Here is an 18,347-nt window from a genome sequence, read left to right as displayed (position 1 = left end):
ATCAACACCTCCTTCACCACCGCTACCTTCCCAGAGAGCTGGAAGCACGCCGAACTCAGCGCTCTACTGAAGAAACCATCAGCGGACCCCACCGAACTCAAAAACTACCGCCCCATCTCGCTCCTCCCGTTCCCGGCCAAAGTCATCGAGAAGACCGTCAACAAGCAGCTTACCGCCTTTCTCGAGACTAATGGATCCCTCGACCCCTCGCAGTCCGGCTTCCGGGCCAACCACAGCACCGAGACCGCCCTCATCGCAGCCACCGATGACATCCGAGCCCTGCTCGACAACGGAGAAACTGCGGCCCTCATCCTCCTGGACCTCTCCGCAGCATTCGACACTGTCTGCCGCCGCACCCTGGTGCAGCGCCTCAGCAACGTCGGAATCCAAGAGAAGGCACTAGATTGGATCATCACCTTCCTCGCCGGAAGGACACAGAGAGTCCGCCTCCCCCCGTTCAGATCAGAAGCCACTGAAGTCATATGCGGCGTTCCTCAAGGCTCCTCGCTCAGCCCCACCCTCTTCAACGTCTACATGAGCCCCCTCGCGGCCATCGCACGCCAACACAACCTCAACATCATCTCTTACGCCGACGACACCCAGCCGATCCTCTCCCTCACCAGCGACCCCGCCAGAGCCAACCTACGCGAAGGGATGACAGACGTAGCCGAGTGGATGATGAACAGCCGCCTGAAACTGAACTCAGACAAGACGGAAGTCCTCATCCTAGGCCCATCACCCTCCGCCTGGGACGACTCATGGTGGCCCACCGCCCTGGGCAGCGCACCCAAACCCACAGACCACGCACGCAACCTGGGCTTCATCCTGGACTCCTCCCTCTCCATGACCAGACAAGTCAACGCCGTCTCCTCGTCATGCTTCAACATCCTGCGCATGCTACGTAAGATCTTCAGGTGGATCCCCACCGAGACCAGGAAGACGGTCACCCAGTCCCTCGTCACCAGCCGACTGGACTACGGCAACTCCCTCTATGCCGGAACCACCGCCAAACTCCAGAAGAGACTCCAGCGGATCCAGAACGCCTCAGCAAGACTCATTCTCGACATCCCCCGACACAGCCACATTTCCGGACACCTAAGAGACCTGCACTGGCTTCCGGTCAACAAGAGAATCACCTTCCGTCTCCTCACCCACGCACACAAAGCTCTCCACAACCAAGGCCCAAGATACCTCAACAGCCGCCTCAACTTCTACACTCCCACACGCCAGCTTCGATCGACCAACCACGCCCTCGCCGCCGTCCCCCGCATCCGAAGAGCCACCACAGGAGGAAGGTCCTTCTCCTACCTGGCCGCCAAGACCTGGAACACCCTCCCGACCCACCTCCGCCTGACCCAAGACCACCTCGCCTTCAGGAAGCAGCTCAAGACCTGGCTGTTCGAGCAGTAGCGGACCCCCCCTCCCCAAGCACCTTGAGACCCTCCGGGTGAGTAGCGCGCTATACAAATGCTTGATTGATTGATTGATTGATTGTGTGAGACCAGTCCTTCACATTTTGTGAGATGCCTGCACTCACTAATTAATTATCACTAGCTACAACCCACTTGGAGCAGCTCCATTGTGATTAACATTTTCTGTTGGAGGCTGCCGACTCCCAGGACCCCGTGCCTCTGATTCCCTCATCCCGGCGATGCAGGGTAAGATTGTTTATGTGCATGAAGGTGTCCCTTCCTGCGCATAAACAATCAGTAATGGTGTTTTGTAACTGCTATGTCTGCGGCAGAATACAGCAGCCCTGGAAGTTGCAACTCGTCACTTTTTTACTGATAGTTTATGTGCAGGAAGCGACACCCTCCTGTACATAAACAATCAAAGGCGTTTTGCTGTTTCAGTATGTGCCATTAAATATTAATGGATTTTTCCCAGAGAACGTCTGAGAACTTGGGAATTGATATAGTATGAACAACACTTGGTCCTGACGTATTTTTTAATCCTCCTCAGGAGTGTGGGGCCTGAGTAATTAATTCAAACAGTCATAAAGAAAGTTGTCCTATGCATTAATTTAAATCACAGAGAGAAAGGGACAAATAAAAAGAAATGTTTTTAAGCTAAAATCTTTCTTTCTATATTTTTGAAAAAACAATCTTCATTCAATCATGAAGACAGTAAGCGTTTATCAGGAAAAGGGGTGAAGAAAGAGGTGCTCATATGTGGTGTGAAAGTGAAAAAGTAGAGAAACAATCAAAGAAGGTAAAGAAATATTAGTATCAAAATTTATATACAATACATTATTTGGAATATGTACGTATTAGGCTGAACCAATGCTATGCCTGTATACATTGTCGCTCCATTATCATATTCTTGAGATTGCCTCTCAGCATTAAGCAGGGGTCAAGAGGTAGTATTCCAGGACAAAGGAGGAAATTATCAACGTTTCGACCTGTCTTCCACGATAAGGGTAATATATAACTCTGCATGCAAGTCTTCATCGGGGACATGTGGACAACCTAATTGTGATAACAATATAATTCGGACCAATCGCCCTGTTGTATTTGGTTATTGAAACAGAGAGAAAAGCAAGGACACTGACCGTGTAGTTAAAATCCGGGCATTCCATGAAGTGTATGTTGCCTAAAACGGATATTAATCCTAATCATAGAAAATGCAAGTGGGTAGTTTGAAAAAAATGAATGTATCCAAATTAGAATGCTACTCTGTGTATTGCGTGACATATTTGTAGAGTTAGTATGAGAGGGCTTTTTCTTATGTTAATTCCAAAGATTATGGGGCAGATTTACAAGCCCCTTGCGCCTCATTTACACCGTCTTTGCGTCACTTTTGTGACGCAGCGGCGGCGCAAATCCTGCTCCATGGTGTGGGGGTACTTACAACCTGACGCATCTGGGAGATGCGTCACGTTGTAATGCCCTGCGCAACATGTAGGCGTTCCTTTGCAGGGGGGGGGGCGTTCCGGCGCAGGAACGCCTCCTAAAAGTGGCTGAGTGAAATCTACAAGATTTCACCTAGTCACTTTTAGGCCCATGCTGCGTCAAAACCCTGCGCCTGCCTGAAGCAGGAGTAAGGATTGACGCAGCATTTACTAGATAGGGCCCCCGGAGCATTGCTGGAGCTGCGTCTCCAGCAATGCGTCACTTTCACGGCACAGATGCGTGACGCATCTGTGCCGTTTTTGCACCATGGTGCACCGCATTGTAATTGCGGCACATCCATGATGGCGGAGCAGTGGCGCACAATAACTGGCGCATCCCTGCTGATTTGCAGGGATGCGCCAGTTATTGTTAACTAGCAGCCCGTCCCGACGTTATCCGGGTATGAATTGCTGCCGGCCAGTAGTATATTGTTTTGTAGGATTTCGTTTTGATAGCATTTCTTATCTGTGACAGGCTTGTGAAACGCTCCGATTCACAGTGCACTGCTGATGCACTTAAGAGTGCGCGTTCAGTAGTGTGTGAACTCAAGTTTCCCTACTTTATTTTTCCTTGCAATATTATATAGCGCGAACTCGACAACATGGCATGAGCACAATTTACATTACAGAAGAACACATTCATTTGTGGTAGGCACGGGGAGACAAAGCGATTTGCCTGGAATCACAGGATGTTGAGCTGATGCCGAGATTCGAACGTAGCTCCCCATCTCTAAAGTTCGCAATTCTAGAACTTGTAGCGGGAGGTGTGTCTAAAAGTGTATGTCGGTGTTGGTCATCAATGAGAGAGACCTGTGCATTTTTCAAATCGGTGGTGGAAAAATATGAGTATGTTGCTGGAGATGTCGGCCGCCGTGCCACCAATGTACTTACCGGGGGAGGATAAACACCCATTATTCCGCAACTTTTTTTCCGCATACTTTCATTACGAAAGTACCATGACTCCGCAATGCCATTATAACGCATGGCATTACATTTTATATGCTTTTACCACGCATACATTTACAACGAAATTCGTTGTAAATGCATGAATGGTAAAAGCAAGGGGGCAGATTTATGTTGGTAATGCGCCACATTTGCGTCACGCAACTGCGGCGTAAACGTGGCGCATCCCTATGACTAATTTACAATGTGATGCATCTAGGCAGATGCGACGCATCTAGGCAGATGCGTCACGTTGTAAAGCCCTGCGCCACATGTAGGCGTTCCGGCGCAGGGTGGGCGTTCCGGGGCAGGTGCGCCTCGCAAAAGTGGCTGAGTGAAATCTATAAGTTTACACTCAGTCACTCTCAGGCCAATGCTGCGTCAAAACCCTGCGCCTGCTTGAAGCAGGCGTAAGGCTTGACGCAGCATTGGACAGATAGGGCACCCCCGAGCCTTGCTGGAGCTGCGTCGCGCTCGCGACGCAACTCCAGCAATGCGCCACCTTTACGGCACAGATGCGTCACGCATCTGTGCCGTTTTTGCACCATGGGTGGCGGAGCAGCGGCGCAAAATAACTGGCGCATCCCTGGGGATGCGCCAGTTATCATAAATCTGCCCCAAGGTTTTTTAAAAATGTTTGGATAAGGTAAGTATGGGTAGAGCGGTATATGTTTTGGGGTACTGAGGTATATGTTTTGGGGTGTTTGGCTATTTTAAGGGCTCAGATAAAGTTTTGGGTTATGGGATACAGAGGTAGTTTTAGGGTTTAGGGATAGGAATGGGTTTTGGGGTACAGGGGTACAGGGGTATTTTTAGGGTTCAGGGCTAGGTTTGGATTTAGGGGTATAGGGGTATTTTTAGAGTTCAGGGGTAGATTTGGGTTTTGGGGTACAGGGGTATTTTAAGGGTTCAGGGCTAGGTTTGGGTTTTGGGGTACAGGGTTATTTTTAGGGTTCAGGGGTAGGTTTGGGATTTGGGGTACCGGGGTATTTTAAGGGTTCAGGGGTAGGTTTGGGTTTTGGGGTACAGGGGTATTTTAGGGTTCAGGGGTAGGTTTGGATTTTGGGGTATTTTTAGGGTTCAGGGCTAGGTTTGGATTTTAGGGTACAGGGGTATTTTTAGGGTTCAGGGGTAGGTTTGGGGTTTGAGGTACAGGAGTATTTATAGGGTTCTGGGCTAGGTTTGGGTTTTGGGGTACAGGGGTATTTTTAGGGTTTAAGGATAGGTTTGGGTTTTGGGGTACAGGGTATATTTATAGGGTTAAGATGGGTTAGTGTTTAAGGGTGTTGGGGTATTTTAAGGAGTAAGGGTGGGTTATGATTATGGGGTGCATGGGTATTTAAAGGGAGCAGGGTGGACACCCGGAGCTGGAATGTACAGAACCTGGGAAGAAAAAACAATGAAATATTAAGCACAATGCTCGCTTATTTTTTCCGTAATTCCGCGCCCCGCACACGCCCACGCCCCCAGCACACGCCCACAGCACACGATAGGAGACATGTCATGAAGGGCGGAACGTACCACACGCCCCTGCGTTTGTCATGCCCCCAGCGTTTTTCCTGAGATTACCCACCTCAAAGGTTTGGGCTCTCTCTTTATTATATTAGTATAGATATGCCCCTATGTACTTTATTCAAATTGAATGGCAAGCAGGGTCAGTCATTGCTCGCCAATTGGATCTAAACCAAATAGGAAGGGAAAGACAGTCTCTGCAAGTAATGTGTAGGGTTCCAAAGCTGGGCTAGTAAACACTGTTGAAGCAAAACATACCTTGACAGGAGCCCATGTAATGGAGGACCTCAAACTTAGATGTGTGGCGGAAATGACATTCCTCTCATGATAAGGGCCCATTCCCGTCCGAGCCTGTGTAAGGGACAAGAGATTAATCCCTCAAGAGGATAAAGCCGCATGGGAAATACAAAGCAGAACAATATAAATATTGTAAGGGGCCAAGAAATCTTACCCTATCGAGCCGCCGTCAAGAAGAAGCTGAACACCCCCTCCGCACTGGATGGAGACAGAGCCAGCAGGCAATGACTCTGCGGTCCAGTATATCAGTCTTTTGGGGGCACCAGATCAAAGCCCCTCGCAGAGTTAGGAAAAAGCTTTTTGGACTTCTCTCTTCACAACAGCATCTCTGTTCATAGAGAGTGTATTCCGGCAGATATGAATTCAGTGGTGGATTGGCACTCCCGTCACCTTCCGGGTTCCAGCGATTGGAGACTTCACCCCTCAGTCTTCAACGCCCTTTCTCGCTAATGCGGTCCTTTCCAGATCGACCTATTCACTTCAAGACTGAATTCCCATCTTCCATGTTTTTTCAGCTGGTGTCCAGATCCTCTGGCCTTACTGACAGATGCCTTTTTACAAGACTGGGCACATTTCCACCATTATGCTTTTACCCCTTTCACAATGATAAACAGAGCTCTAGCTCAATTTAGAATTCAAAAGGCCACCCTAGTGTTAGCAAACTCAGGTATGGTCACCTCCCCTTTTGGAGCTAGCAATGGACTTTCCGGACTTTCTCCCTTCCTTTCCCAATTTCTGTTGAATCTTCTAGGACAAACCCACAGCCTGGTCCTAGACAACTTTCTAGTTCTTTCAGCTTGGAAAATTGTGGGATCTCTCAATCTTGCTCTTCCATTTCGACAGAAGCTTCAGCCTATATCAACAATTCCTGGGCCCCAGGTACTTCCAAAGCCTACAAATCAGCCTGTTCTCTTTGGGTAAGCTGGTGTTTGGGAAAATCTACTGATCCCTTTTCAGCAGAATACCTGACCTTTTGAGCCGCCGAAATTTACTTTTTTGATGTTCCTGTGGCGCAATGTGCCATGACATATTTATAAGGCCAGGTCAAACCAATCTAGTTGGCTTTTCACTGCCTCATAAATATGTGCTCCTGTCACACAGAAAACTCTGTGAAAGGGGAGTTGCATGGGTGTTGCTGTGGGTGTTCCCACGCATCACCCATGGAACCAGACACATTCCCAGATATACGAGAAATCATAAACCTGGGAATGCGTCAGAACCTAATGCCACCCCGTTAGAGAGGCGTAACGAGGAGAAATGTTTCAATTTCTCCTCTTGCTTTCCTTTTTCTATGTGTGCTTCATTCTGCAGCACACACAGAACAATCATTTGCAATGCAATAGGTCTCGCATTAGGAAAGTTTGAGCTATTGGTATTGTAAATGGCAAAGTTTTTATTTATGTTTTTTTTTTAAAATAGCTAAATTAATAGCTTCGTCATTTACAATGCCAATAGTTATAACTTTCGCAAATGTGATACCTATAGCATTTGTAATGCAATATGTTTTGTATTTACAAACCGCGAGAGGACAAAAAAAAGCTCCGGACCACCGCCTCCTCCCAGGCCTTCAAAAGGGACCTCAAAGTTCTCCTCCTCCAGAGACACCTCCAAAAGTAATTCACGTCCTCTTGCTATTTGTGAGGAAGACTTCCCACTACTGATAATTTCTACTTTCCATGACCATGGAAGTGCCTTCCCAGTGTATGCCTGTGATTGGAGGGTCTGCCTTTTTGCAGTATTTTCCATGTACTGGTGTTCGGTGCCCTTTTGTAACATGCACACACCACTCTGCCCTTGCAACACACGGCTGCTACCTCTCACATGTCTTTACCTTTGATACTTGCACAAGTGCCACCTTGCCCATGTAACGCTTGTTCCTGAGCCTGAGTGTCTAGCACTCATTGCAGGACTATACCTCTAATTATACTCTGTTTTCTCTTATAACTGCACACTTGTCACTTTCATTTCCTCTTGTGCACTTTTGACTACCTCATGTATTTTGGTTGCTCACAATTTTTACTCAAGTATTTTGTTTGCTCACGATTGTCACTATTAGCTTTACTACCTCATGTATTTTGGTTGCTCACAATTTTTACTCAAGTATTTTGTTTGCTCACGATTGTCACTATTACCTTTACTACCTCATGTTTTTTTGGTTGTTCATAGTTTTTACTACCTCATGTATTTTGTTTGCTCACAATTGTCACTATTACCTTATGTAAGTAACGTATGTTTTTGCAACCTGTTCTTTTGTAATGTTTCACATTATGTTTCATTTCTGTTCCTAATGTGAAGCGCTCTGACGCCTTCGGGTAAAGTCCGCGCTATATAAAAATGCATAAATACATAAATAAATAAATACCGCCTTCGGGTAAAGTCCGCGCTATATAAAAATGCATAAATACATAAATAAATAAATACCGCCTTCGGGTAAAGTCCGCGCTATATAAAAATGCATAAATAAATAAATACCGCAAATCAAACATCCTCGTCACTCTGCCGGCCTGCGACCAGGAAGTCAGGCAGGCCGGCGCGACAACCGGAAACAGGAAGTAGGAGGGTGGGAGCCTACCCCGCCTCCCACGGAAGAGCCGCTATTGGAGCCGTGTTTGGGGCACCGGAGCAGGCAGGAGCCTACCCTGCTTCCCGGTGCCGAAGGAGGGAAGAAGAGTCCTGCTGCCGGGCCCTGCAGCTGAGGAGAGCCGCCGCACGAAGGAAGCCGGTGAGTGGGTTGCTGAGCTGCGGGGGGAGCATGTGTGTGTGCGCGCGCGCGTGCGGGGGGGGCGGGCTGGGTATGTGTGTGTGCGTGTGTGTGTGTGTATGTGTCTTGGAGTGCGTGTGTGTGACTGTGGGGGAGGGGGTGTGTGTGTGAGCGAGTGTCTGTGTGTGCGTGCGTGCATGCAGAGGGGTGGGGGCTGCCTGTGTCTGTGTGTGAGCAAGGGCTGTGAGTTACTCTGCGCATGCGCGGGTCAGACGCGCGCTCCCGCGGTGAAAACTGCAAAGGAAAAGCACGTGTCAGATTGGTGTCCACATTCATAAATACGGGCAACATTAGGTCTGAAGCAGACACTCTGATGCTCACGCATTGAGAGTACGTCTGCTCGACCTAAAAAGGAAATCTCCAGAATTGGTTGATTTTGTGCAGGAAGGTGTTCCTTCAATCATCCCCGCAACATAGACACCCTTGCACCATGGTGCAAGGGTGCCTGTGTTGGCGCATGGCAGCCCATCGTGCCCCGGCGCTGGGGAATGCGCTGTATGACATAGATACAGCGCATTCCTGCCCTTTATGTGGCGCTGCTCTGTGGCAAAAACAAATAAATGAGACCCTCAGATAATATAGAAAACTTTTTGGCATCCAAAGCTTCCGAAGGTAAGTCTTACCGAACCATTCATTTGTACAGATCAGCCATTTCCACTTCTCATCCTTTATCAATGGAAAACCAGTGGGAGGGCACTCTGTCATTTGTCGTCTGTTAAAAGGAGTAACATTTTATATACCCCCTGTCCCCAAATACAGTAAACTTTGGGATGTGTCTGTTGTTTGAAGTTTTTCATTGCTTGGCCTAAAAATTCTGACGTTTCTCTCAAAATGTTATCTGCAATGCTTCCAATGCTGTTATGCCTTGTTTGTATTAAACGTATTTCTGATGTCAGAGCATTGGATTTTACTTCACGACAGTTTACTCCCACAGGTGTCTTTTTCTCATTCCACAGGCATCCTAAAACAAACTTAACCTCTGTTTTTTACCCTTACTTTCCAGCTCAACCAAAGCTCTAGGTCTAAGTTTATGAGTTCCGAACAGTCGATCTAAGAATCACAATCCAGTGTCCTCTCCCACTGTTGTTCATTGGGTCAGATGGGTTATGTCCTTTGCTGGTATTGATATACCTCCATTTTTGGATCTCACTCTTCCATGGGCGGTAGGGGCTCTTCTGCTTTCTGGGCTGGTTCCTGTCTAGAGGACATTCTCAGATCGGCAGACTGGTCTAATGATACTGTAGGGCAGATTTACAACTTTTGACGCATCTCTGCAAATCAGCAGGGATTCGCCAGAACAGAAGCGTCATGCAATTCCACCCTTGCGCCACCACAGATGCGCCACATTTACAATGCGGCGCACCATTGTGCAAGGAGGGGCAGATGCGTGACGCATCTTGTGGCGTACGGGCTGCACATTGCTGGAGTCGCGTCGCAACTCCTGCAATGCACAGGGACCGCCCATACTTAACGTGGTGCATCACTCCTTACGCCTGCTTCAAGAAAATGTGTTGCAAGGGGCTTGTAAATCTGCCCCAGTGTTTCGCACATTTTATATTAAACCTGTTCACATTGTTGCTTCTGTTATCGTTATTTTGCTTTAAACTAGCATAATAGGAGCCTCCGGTCTTGAAATAAAATGTAGAGTTCCGAGTAACTTATGAAGGAAAATCTCAATTTTACTAACGACACAGAGGCTAGTGTTATCCTGCCTCAGCACTGTTTACTCAGATGCTTTTTTCCCTCCCTCTAAGAGGCTCCAGCTGTGTCTGCATCGTTCTAACAAGACTTCAACAGGTGCTGTTCTTTCAGCTTCTGAGATGCCCGCTTCAGATTTCTCTGGACAATCTTTCAGGGATGTTCCAGTTTCTACTTTTGGCCTTAAATGCAAAGACCTTTGCCAAGAACTTTTCTCTTTTTCTTTAACTTGTTCTATTTTTCTTTTATTTATGGAACATCCGTGACTTCTCGCTTACAGAAAAGAGGACCTGTTCACAGTCAAGGGATCTGGTGCAGCCTGTACTGTGCTGTTATTGGTGGTGAATCAAACAAAGGCCCCCTGAATAATAAAGAATAAACAATTCCTAGATCAGGGTAAAATCATGTGTGAAGAAGAACATCTAGGCAACTATAATAGCTTGTCATATAGGAAAAATTAATTAAAGGTCAAAAGCTATTCTCAGAATTATGGTACCAAAATATTTTATTAACATTACATCAATTTATACAATAAATTAAAAACAAACATATAATGATGACAAAAAATTAATTAAAAATGATCCTAACTGGGGCATACAATACATACACATCAATATATATATATATACATACGACAATTAGTGAATTAAAAATAAAACATAATGTAAACAAGCATTGGCATAGCCAATAGGTCTCGCCTTTGGGACCTTCTAAGTATTTAGTTATGCAGCATAATATCCTTGGTGCAGCAACATCAACTGTTGCATGGCTAAACACGTATAAGGTCCCAAAGGCGAGACCTATTGTCTATGCCAATGCTTGTTTCTTAAGTAGTGTTGCAATACGTCTGACTCTTCCATGTGAAAAGATCTTATCTTGTGCTCTAAAGATTGCTCAAGTCTCGACAGAGAACAGGCTAGACTGTAAGTAGGGTAAATTGCGCTTGGTGATCTGTTTGAGGGAGCGTCTGCTTTGCCTGGTGTCATTGGAGAGCAATTTTGATTGGTATACTGGACATGGACAATGTTAGTTTTATTGGTCCAGTAGACAATTAAACTGCTGCATGACCACACTGTGTGATCCTGGGCACACTTTACAAATCCTACCTACCATCCAGCGGCTGAAGTGCAAATTGTAAAACCTGATAGCTGGGCACAATTACAGTGTCATTGCAGGCACACCCTGTGTGATCTTGGACATTTATCACATCTCAAAGTACTTTTAAATGCTTGAGCTTGGGATAAACCCTAGAAAAATACTCTCATGCATTTGACCTACCCAGGTGTTTGCTGCTACGTGCTTGATAAGAAATAATGCAACACACAATTGCAACTTCTGTGCCCCTTCCAAATAAACACTATAAATCAGAGTTGTAATTAGTCTCTAGAATGAGTAAGATGCCCTCCAGCCTCCACTTGAAAGCAGGGGTGTATAGTTTGAGGGGAGTGAGGGGGGGGGGCGAGGGAGGCATGCAATACTTTAACGCAGGTAAAAGTGTCCAAAGTCACACCATCTGCCCACTAAAGAGCGGCTCGCAGTGGCCGGCTGGCCCGGCTGATTAGGGGAGCTGTTGGTGCCGAGCCTGGTGGGGCAGGTCCCAGCTGTGCTCTGCCGGGCTGCAGGCAGCTCAGTTATTAGGCAGCTGGTGGCGTGGGGACCACTGCTATTCCGTCTGTAATGTGCCCGAGCCTCCCGGCAGGCGGGGGGATCACAAGAGCGACCGCTCCCACCCTCGGAGGCTAATTAATTGGCAGAACAAGAGCGCATTAAGGCGGATATAGGAGGGAGCCCCGTGCTGGCACCTTCTGAGTGTATGAGCTAAAGGCAGGTGGTTGTGTGTTTCAAATGCCTCTCAGACTACAAAACGCAGCGAATGCTACGTCCAAATCTGAAATTAGGAGTGCTCGTGTGCACGTGCCTAGGTATGTCTATCTAAGTGTGTGTGCTTCATAGTAATAGTCTATGTGTCACTGCATCTTAGACTGTGTGCCACTTTAAGCATGTAACAGTGTGAGGGTATGCACTACTGCGCTTGTGAGTCACGCTGTTTGCGAGTGGGTTTGTACCTGACAATTACTGACCTTGCAGTTGTGTGTGACTCACTCTGTGTCTGTGCCACTGTATGCGTGTGTATTTAACCTTGAGTGCCTGTGTATGTGGAGCGTGATGTACTGCGTGTGTGTGCACGTGTGTGTACAGCGAGTTACTGTATGTGGCCTACTGTGAGTGTGCGTGTGTGAGCCACTGTGTTTGTGTGCGTGTCCCACGCTGTGCTGTGTATCTATCTATGTTTGTTAGTGTGTGTGCGCTGCTGTGTGGGTACCACTGTATGTGTAAGCGGGTGCTGGAGTGTATAGACAAACACACGTGAATCCTCAGTTTGTATGCAATGTACGTCACACGTAATTTACGGTCCTGTTCCGCTTTATTTTATTTTGATTGCAGTATAAAAAATGCTTGTTTATATTAGACTGGGGAATACAAACAGGAATCTAGTCTTCAAAGGGAGGGCTGCATGCCAATGTAGAACAAGCACCGGCCAGCTTATAACCCTACTCTGCGATGTTCTTGACTCCCATGCCATTGTTCACCATTTGAGTGAAGTCATGACCCCGCCTACCGAGCGGGGTAAGAAATGCTGTTCACAAGCGTGGTTGTAGCTGTCTGGGCACTTAAATATGTTGCAGCTGTCACGTTACTTAAAAACATTGTGAGAGCCTAAGTAAAACTAGAGTGAATTATCGCATGGCATTTTATGTACAGCCCTAATGCTGCTGCGGCAGAATGGCACCATGTCCTGGAAATACAATAACAGAGACCAGAGCGTCTGTAAATGTCCATGAATCGGGCACCACGCTGAGCCAGGGAAACACTCGAACAATAACAAGGAGAAACACGAGAGACGGCCTGCGGCCGTCAAAGTGAAAGTACGGCCGGCGGAGGAGAAATGCTACACGGCGGGCAGGGGAGGGGGCGGAGCGGGGAGAGCGGCATGAGGGTGTGAAGCAGCAGGGGCCTGAGACGAGGCCGCCTTGCCTTTGATGTGGTAATGCGAGGCAAGCGGCTGGTGGCATTGTGCACGCGCTTTCACGTGCACTGGAAGAAATCGCCTGGGAATCGCCTGATCTCGGTAAGCTCTGTTTAAGCCGCAATAGATCGAGCTCCCGCTCTCAATGCGCATGCGCATTGAGATAGGTCGCTCGACCTAAAAATGAGTGGCACAATACAAAATCTTCTCGACGCGCGTTTCGCCTTCTTCAAGGAGGGCCACGGATTAACCTAGGTCATAAACATTCATTGTTGAGTAAAAAACAACAAATTCTAAAAAACAGTCTACAAAACAATCTATCTACATATGGTACCAGTCAATTCTAAATATTGAGAATTAGACATAAAACCTAATTTTTTGACAAGTCAAGCTCATGAAATGTCACGAGCAGCACGTTGGAATTTCTGTGCTCATTGATCATGTATGGATTTAAGGAAATCTCAAGAAGAGATACAATTATCACATCTAGTTAATTAGGGAAGCAGGAGTACTTGATTATTATTGATATTATCGCTCCAACACTATATATTGTTACTTACTTTTACCAATACTAATGTAGAGGATTGATATTATGTGACACCTAGATTGAAAGTAGGTCAAAGCTCTCGATTTCTTTTCGGATAGCAATCAACAGTTCCGAGTTCTGTCAATAAAATAAAACAGTTATGTTATATGCAATTTCTCTAATATTGTAGTTGGGGATGAACGATATTCGAACATTAGTTTCTACACTATATTTAGAGCAAAGCGGTATATTGACGATAGGTGAACCACTATTTTGGGACTACCTAATAGATCGCTAAAGGGAACTCAGGATAGAGTCTCTCAGGAAGATGATAATTCTCTCATTTAAGGCACTTGATAACAACAGATATCAATTTCTGGTAGATGTTATAGATCTATCAATGTATATATATAGCATCACTTATTTTATTGGTCTCGGTATGGGGGCTTGATATTTGATAATATCCAAAAGAAGGATAGAGCCAGGCTTCGCAAATTCTTTTTAAATTTAAGTTTATAAACATTTTACCTTGTATATGTAATCATCCAGTGGATATGTAGGCACAGCAGACTCAATCGTGCGTGTCTTTATGGTAACCGGATATGTAGATAAAAACTGAAAATCGTGGAAGGATATAAGGAGAGGGAAGAAGGGGAAAGAAAAAGAAAAATACATAAAACAAAGAAGAGGAAACCTTTTAATCCCTTAAAAAAGAATCGCTGTCCTATTCGAAAATCTACCCTCTTTTCTTTCGAACATCTTATTACACACCTAAGATAGGTAGTGCCTATTTTCATAAACATGAACACAAAGTTGGTCTGGGAGATGTCTACAGGAACGTTCCGAACATGACTACAGCTTTTATAGTTAGGATCGATGAATTTAAGAACGATACCACAATCTAAAAGGGCAAAAAATCAAACAATAACGAGTGTTGATAAATGGGCTGATTATGAAAAACGGGTTTTAAAAAACAAAAACAAAAGATCAGGACTGGCATTATAGTACCTGGAATCAGAGAAAGCGCTTTTGGTCTTCACGCTAGACAAGTGGGTATAGTGTTCAGATGTTAGAAGTGATAGAAAAGAAAAAATGGCGGACACCAATTTATCGATGATAAGCCTCCTTGTATTTGCAAGCTTATTGGTCTTTTATCGCGATAACTTCTATTGCCTGATGTTGTTAAAAGCGGTAAGTAAACAGGTACCAAACAGGAACAGATATCTTACTCCTTAGGCAGTTCACGAAGAGCATACATAGATACCAATATAGTCGTACCTATGGAGGATGGTCCAGGAACGTTGATATAAAACCTTTCTGCAGGGACGTTCCAAATATAGCTCCGATTTTAGTATTGAGGCTCGATAAGTTTAAAAACGATACCACAATCTAAAAAGACAAACGGCCAAACAGTAACTAGTGTTAGTAAATGAGCCGATTATGAAAGGAAGATGGTTACTGCAAAATCAGGACTGGCATTTTATTACCTGGAATTAGAAGAAGCGCTTGTCGTCTCCACGTTAGGCAGTTGGGTAAAGTGTTCAATGCTAGGGGTGGTAAAAAAGAGAAGGCGGACACTAATTAAACGATCGTACGCCTCCTCGTTAGTTCATCTTTTGTGGCAAAGACTTCAGTTGCCTAATGATGTTTAGAGCAATACGTAAGCGAGTACCAGGTAAAAACAAATATCTTACTACTCAGGCAGTTCAGAAGGGGCAAACATAGATACCAATATAAACGTACCTCTGGAGAATTGTCCAAGAAGCATATACGTGGAGACTCGGAATCGTGACCACAGCCTTTGTGGTCTAACGGATAAAGGCGCAATAGAAAGTCGCACACAGCTGTGAGGAGACTTTATTTAAATGCTCCCTCTCCATTCTATTGGTTGACCGTATTACGATCATAGAAATGGGTACGTCATACGCATATAGATGGAGAGAGAGGACAGACCTGTAATAAACTTCACATTTAAAGGTATACTCCCTAGCTAGACCGCATGACCCGGGCGTCGTAATTCTACCAGAGGTAAACCCGCCCTAAAGATATATCGCTACGCAGTCTAGGTTCAAAAAGACATACGCATCACCACCACTATTAAGGCGCATATCTACCAAAACAGCGACCAATACAACGCACAAAATTCAAAAATTTGAAAAAACATAATGTAGTGTGCTTACGAAAAAATAATTAGTTCGGAAATAAAGATAAATGTAACAACTTATAACAGTGAAGAATAAGGAATTGGGAGAAATATCTATGGCAAAAGACATATATATCAGAATAGCCATGTCAGCATGGTCTACATATACTATTTGTGCTCAACATGATAAATTTGTGAGCACATAATAGTTTTAGTAGTATAACTTGAAAAGTATGACCATCTAAATACAAAAGAGTATATATATGACGCTTGTATTATATTTCTTCCAATTTATAGCTGTCAAGGATATGTTACGTACCTAAAGGTTAAAGTTCATAGGGACACAAGTGGATCAGACAATTTAGTTTCTCTTAAAGGAGCCAATTATAATAGTAAAGATAACACTGTCATCATACAATTTAGTTTCTCTTGAAGAAGCCAATTAACATAAGAAAAATATTATCGTCAATCACACAAGGATAATCCATCGGACAAGAAAAAAGGACCCATGGAGAGAGCAGGATAAACAAGTAGTCTCAGAAAATTATTAATGGAACTATACGAGTAAAGGTTATATTTGGGTCATACCATAGCATTCTCCCAAGGTATTTCGTTGTTTAACCCATTCCTAAAGGTATCCAAACTAAATATCCCAAAAACTTCGCGTTTCTTACGGATTCTCTCTCCACCTTTTTGGTCCGGAATGTTAATCTTTTCTAGGATGCGCCATTTAAATTCATCAGGACCGTGATTACAGTCAACAAAGTGCTTCACCATTGGTGAAAGTAGCTTCTTTGTCTTGATCGCAGAGCGATGTCCTGTTAAACGTACTTGGATAGAACGCGACGTTTCACCTACACATCCATTCCGACACGGACATTGAATAAAGTAGATGACATTAGCTGTCCTGCAATTCCACATGCTAGTGGCAGATACAGAACAGCCATTGTGTTCAAAGGTTTCTCCTTCTAAAATGTTCGAACAAGATTTACAATTCGAACATTTGAAAGTTCCTTTAATGGGTTTGTTGGTAAAGATCGATTTTTGTACTCGATCGCATTGGTTTACATGTGCCGTGAATCTTGAGTGAACAATCTGATCTTTAATGTTTCTATTCCTTTTATGAGCAAAAAGGGGCTTCTCTAGTTTATGTTCTCTAGTACAATTACTGTTAAGTATGTGCCAAGAAGAGTTAATTATCTGTTTGACTTTGGTGTCAAGTGTCGAATGCCTGGTGACACACACCAATTGTTGAGTTGGTTCTTTTGGTTTAGATTTAAGGAGGTGATCCCTATCAAAGAAACAAGCCCTTTTGTAGGAGTCTCTTTCCAGGAATTTTTGTCGCATACCGATACATTGTTTATCATAGTCTTTGAGGTCTGTACAGTTCCTCCTTACTCTCAAAAATTGAGAGAAGGGGATACTTTGCTTTTGGTTCCTGGGATGGAAACTTTGAAAGTGGAGCAATGTGTTTCTTGCTGTTGCTTTAACCCCTTGCATGCTCATGACGGAACGGTTCCGTCATCAGCGTCGGTGCTCCGGTGCTGATGACGGAACATTTCCGTCATGAGCCAATAGCGTTTTAAACCCTTCAGCACTGCAGCGAAATTCGCGCAGCACTGAAGGGGTTAACAAAAAGGCCCACCTTCAATTTGCCTTCATCTTGAAAAATCATGATATCTAAAAATTCCAATCTATCGGCGCTTACATGGGCGGTAAATTTAAGGTTAGTGTCAGCGGCATTAATCCAGGCTAAAAATTCAGTGAGGGTTTCCCTCCCATCAGTCCAGACAAAGAAAATATCGTCTATATATCTGGACCAATGGGAGACCGATTCAAAGAAAGGAGCTGTTATTGGTGCAGCTTTGCTCTATCGTTTCACATTGGCCCGTTTCTTTTGGCCTTATGGAATTTGTAGTTATATAATGTTTCTTGACTACTGCTATTAATTAATAAGGTAAGATTAGAGAAGGCATAATACACGCCTCACTGTCTTTCACAAAAATTGAGGGGCATATTATCAAGAAAGGGCGATACATTATCGCCGCTTTTATCGGCAGGGAGCTGCAGCTAAAGTGGCGATAAAGGGCTTGATAATATGGCCTTGTGAATTCCCATAGAAGCCCAGGTTGTGGTGTTAACCTGGGCTGCTATGGGAATTCACAAGGGCATATTATCAAGCCCTTTATCGCCGCTTTAGCGGCAGCTTCCTGCCGATAAAAGCGGCGATAATGTATCGCCCTTTCTTGATAATATGGCCCTTCATAAATTACTAGGAATATCTACATTGGGTGACGTTGCTTGTTCGCTTTGGAGAAGCCTGACCTCTAGCGGCTAGGCAAGAAGGAGCCATACACTGGCCGCTCCTTGGAGGAGGCGCTTCTAACTGATCGGCTTCCTGATTACAAAGGATTCAGCCATGCACGACTACAACCAGGCGGGCAACTAGAGCCACATTTCGGGAGGGGGCTGAAAAATATTTTGGGGGGTGGGGGGGGCTAATTCTTCGAACCATAGACAGAGTGGCTGTAAAATGGGGAGAAAACACAA

The 18,347-nt window shown here is 45.1% G+C and overlaps 1 protein-coding gene across 1 annotated transcript in view; it reads right to left on the bottom strand.

The window, feature by feature from the left end:
* LOC144760234 (uncharacterized) overlaps positions 1 to 18,347 on the bottom strand; it is a 303,345-nt gene that overhangs the window by 149,857 nt on the left and 135,141 nt on the right. The gene's annotated exons all lie outside the window — the stretch shown is intronic.

Source organism: Lissotriton helveticus, chromosome 1_1 (assembly GCF_964261635.1).
Source record: "Lissotriton helveticus chromosome 1_1, aLisHel1.1, whole genome shotgun sequence".
Taxonomy (NCBI): Eukaryota; Metazoa; Chordata; class Amphibia; order Caudata; family Salamandridae; genus Lissotriton; species Lissotriton helveticus.
Note: the sequence above shows the minus strand (reverse complement) of the source record. Positions and strands in the feature narration are given on the sequence as shown.